A 4,578-nucleotide genomic window follows, 5' to 3' on the forward strand; every position below is an offset into this window, starting at 1 on the left:
GAGCCCGACATGGGATTTGATCCCGGGTCTCCAGGATCGCGCCCTGGGCCAAAGGCAGGCGCCAAACCGCTGCGCCACCCAGGGATCCCCAGTGTCATATTCTTCTTTTAAGAAATTGATAGGTGTTAATCTCATGATACAAATACTTATTAAGAGATAGGTAAGACTGGGAAACTGAGACATGAAGAGGTTTGGTAATCTGTCCACGGTCACACAGCTCATAATAAATCTTCAGACTGAGGCAATTTACCACCAGATTTCAAGCTTTTGATCTCCTGGATGTAGTGCCTCTTTTTAGTAGTATCCAATTGATTCATGGAATAATAAAATAAGACCTAACATTTATTGTGTCAAAGCGATGACTTAAAGAAGAGACTTAAAGAAGGCTCTCAGTAATTGTTATTGAATTCTATAAACTCAAAAAAATCCTTCTTATTTGGAAAAATTTATAATGAACACTTAAGATAAGAGGGCTTCAAGAGAGAGAAGGATCAGGCTGGATCACACATTTCTTGTTCTGACCCACTGTAGATTAATAAATTGCAAACAATTCAGAGGACATCCTCATGCAACTCAGGGTATTTCAAGGAACCTTCCCATCTGGAATCTGTGCTGATTCTTTTCATAGTGTATTTCCCTAAGGATGACTCACAGGAAATTGAGGTTTCAGAAGTATGTTGTGTTTTTTTAATGGCATTTTTCTACCTTCACTGCAGACATTTTAAAGATAAGTGATTTTATGGTTGTGCTTTTTCCCATTAAGTTGAAGGAAAGAAACCCACTTTTTCAATTATTTTCTGCAACTTCCCTAATCTTTTTTTTCCAACTTCCCTAATCTTAATAACATTTACATTATGATAATGGTGATAGTCCTGTTGACTGTGGTACAAATATTCCAGGGACTGAGGGTAAAAAGAAAGTGAAAAAAAAAAAAACCCTGGAAAATAGACAAAATTGCACTCAAACAAGTTGTTGGATAATCATTTTGTGCATTGAGCTATGCTACATATTGTGAGGGGCATGAAGACACATGTCATCACGCCAGCCTCAGAGGACATGGTCTGTTGGATAAGTCAGAGGTGGACCAGATGTTTCTAGCACAGGTCTGGGGTGGGGAGAGGGGGAAGTGGTAGGTGTGAAACAGATACAAAGTGCAATGGTCACACATCCACTGGGAAATGATTAATTCCTACTGGAGGATCACTAGTGCCTTATGGAAAGGTGATATTTGAAATAGGTCTTGAAAGATTGTATAGATTTTTAAAACTTTTAAAAACACTATGAAGCATAAAGAAGAAATTTGTAAAGATAGAGATGTGGGGAGAGGCTTAGGGGAATACAGCTACCTCAGAGGGCTAGTCCTTTTTTCTCCCTCTTACCCTGTTTCCCTCCCTCTGTTTCTTCTCTTCCTTTCTTTTTCCCTTCCTTTCTTCCTTCCTTCCTTCCTTCCTTCCTTTTAACACCTTGTATACCACTAAATGTGTAGCGGGTCAGAGTAGAAATTCACAAGCCTCTTCCCAGTACCTAGGGCAATTCCCTGATGCATGTGCTTCTCAATACATGTTATTGGAAAAATAAAATTGGGTATACTCTATACAAATGGGAGCACAGATAGGCAAACAATTCTAATTTGCAGATTAAGGAAAAACTTTTGTGCTAGATCACCTCATGGAAGTCAGTTAAAAAACTCATGGGTACCTACATGAGCCATCCATTGTGTAACTACAAGAGAGGTAAAAGAATGAACAAAAATTCACAGAGTAGGGTTGGTTTTCAGAGGCTCTCCCTCCTAATAGACTCTGAGAAGTCTAAAACAGGAGCCATGTCTTTATCAGTCAGGAGGCACTTTATTTAGTACCTATGTGTCAACCACTGTGTTAAGTGTCATGGTAGAAAAATGAAAGATAATGGCTCTTGCCAATGCTTTGCTTACAACTGATGGGGAAGAAAGATAGATAATGTAAGTGTACGCTACTGCTGATCATTAGAGAGTATCTGATGCCAGGCATGAGAGCTAGGCAGTGCAAATACATTATTTATTTGGTGTACTCACCCTCTGGGGTGAGCGTTATTTCTATTTTAGAGATGAGGATTCAAAGCTTAGATACTAAGGCTGAAGCAACTTGCTCAAGGCCACGTAGCTGTATTAAGTGGTAGAGTTGAGATTAAAACTTTCAGACTCAAAAGCCTCTGCTCTTAGCTGTTCATTATACAACTTTAGGGGTTGAGAATAGTCACTTCCTGTGTTGAGTGTTAAATAATGGATTAGGAATTTATAAGGAAGAGAAGGAATGGAGGGGACTATTGAGGCAGTAGAGCAAGTGGTTTATTAAGGCTCAGTGTATTGAGGCAAAGGGATGGAAGATGTGGTTATCCAGATAGAAATGCACCTTGAAGCAGCATTTCACACTTTGGCTCAACAGTGTTTCACCCTCCTGGCTGAACATTAGAGTCACCTATGGAATGTTTAAAGACTATAAAAGGCTGGGCACCTATCCAGACCAGTTCAAATGAAGTCCCCAGAGGTAGGGGTCAGTCATCTGTATTTTTTTAATGTTCCTCTGGTGATCCTTGCCCAGGGTTAGCGGCTACTCACTGGGCTGAAGTGATAAAAACCACTGAGGGAGTTTAAGCAGGATGGTGTGGTGAGAGGTTAGAGGCTGGAGTAGAGGCAAAAAGATCATTTAAAAGCAGGCTAATGAATAATGAAGAAGGCCAAATAAAGTCAAGGGCAAAATGGAAGGAAGCAAGGAAAGATACATGAGAGACGCTCAGGGAGCAAATAGAATGCAGGTTTTGGCCTCCATCTGGTGGGCTGGATGAGAGTGGGGAGTGACTCTTCAATATCTAGCTGGAGTGACTGTGTGAAAGTTAATGCTACTTTTTGAAATGGCAAATACAGAAGGAAGGGCAGGAATGGGGGAAAGATGGTGAAGCCCAAAGCTTGTGAATGAGACTGCGACTGCACAGTTAGAGAAGCTGTAGAAAAGCTAAGGGAAGAAGAGCCAGTTGTGAGTAGAGCCAGATGCCCCTGGAATAAAGAACAACGTGATTTATTGAATTAGTTGAAAACAGAATGTGAGATTGGTGTAGGTTTTTCTCCTTTTGTATACCTTCTAAACAGTTTCCTGCCTTGGATTTATAAAGTGAACAGGGATGAGAGCAGAACTCGAAGAAGCCTCTGCCAGTTATTAAGTCATTGTCCTGATCCCCAGACTCACTCCTCTACCCTACCCTCTGCTTTGTGATCCAGGGCTGCCCATTGCTCCCTCTTAGGCTCTGCCAGTGTGGGTCACTAGAGGGAGCCCACGAGGCTGCAGGAGGAGCAAGCAACACTGCCTTTATTCTTCCCCAGGGCAGTCACTGTGAACATCACTGTAGAATTGTTTCTTCACTCTGCAGGTACAACTTCTTTGTCTCCCATAGCAGCAGCTGAAACCGGTTTGTAGTTCTCCGCTTCCTCATGACTCTCCTTCTTCAGAGACCACAGCAAAAACATCTGATGTCCCTTCTCCAAACAACTGGGTCCCAAGTCCACAGGGTCCTTTCTCTGAGCTTGGATACACCAGTACTAGCCAATTGGCATCTTTTCTTCAAATATCTATGTTTCAGCTCTGCAGAGCCCCATCTCAGTTCCATTTTAATTATTCTAACCTCTTCCCTTTGTTATCTCAACCTGAGGGGTAGTAGCTATTTTCTGCAGGTAATATCTTTGGTACATTCAGTTTCTTTTGTTATGCTTTCCATTACCCATTGAAGGACTTTATAATTAGTTAACAATTTATTATATTAAATGTTCATTGTTCCAATAGGTACTGTTGTTTCTGTCTCCTGAATGAGGCCTTACAGAGAAATTGGTTCCAAGGGTCATTTTAGGACACAGATCTTCTAAATTATTTGGGGGATTAGTTTAGTCATGGTCTTGAGCTTAGATGCAATATTGATCTCTTTTCCAATGGGAAATGGGATTCTAAAACCCTTAGCATGTAGCCTTATTACAATCAATCAAGTTACTGCTTGTGATTGATTTTGATGAAGTATTTACCAAAGTAAATGCCTTGGGGACTCAAGTGGCTACTGCACTTAATTGTTGGGAATAAGGATGCCTATAAGGATGGTGGGATGGCATAGATTCTGATAAGTGCATCGGAGTGCTTACAGATCAGAAATGATGAACAAGTTTTTATAATTTTAGATCAGGTCACAAAGCTTCCATGGTAACCTAAATAAATCTATTTTTTTTGTAGCCACAGGACCAATATTTCAAAAATCAAAATATAATGTGTGTAGAATTACAGTATGTGTTGAATTCATAGCTTTATGAATTCATACCAAATCTCTCATGAGAAAGTTGGGGCCTTGATTAGGAAGGAGTAAAGACTCAAATTTGAAATGGACACATCAAGTTACAATCAGCTGAAACTAAGAATCTTAGGTCACTTTGAGACTCCCTTGTCAGTAGAAGCTGATTGCCTCTGTGTCTGAAAAGACAAGCCTTCCCTTGCTTGAAAACCTTGCAAATATTACGTAAGGGCTGTTGCCTTGCAAGTGGATCTCATTTTACTCAAGATTAACCGC

The sequence above is a fragment of the Vulpes lagopus genome, chromosome 1, assembly GCF_018345385.1.
Source record: "Vulpes lagopus strain Blue_001 chromosome 1, ASM1834538v1, whole genome shotgun sequence".
Classification (NCBI taxonomy): Eukaryota; Metazoa; Chordata; class Mammalia; order Carnivora; family Canidae; genus Vulpes; species Vulpes lagopus.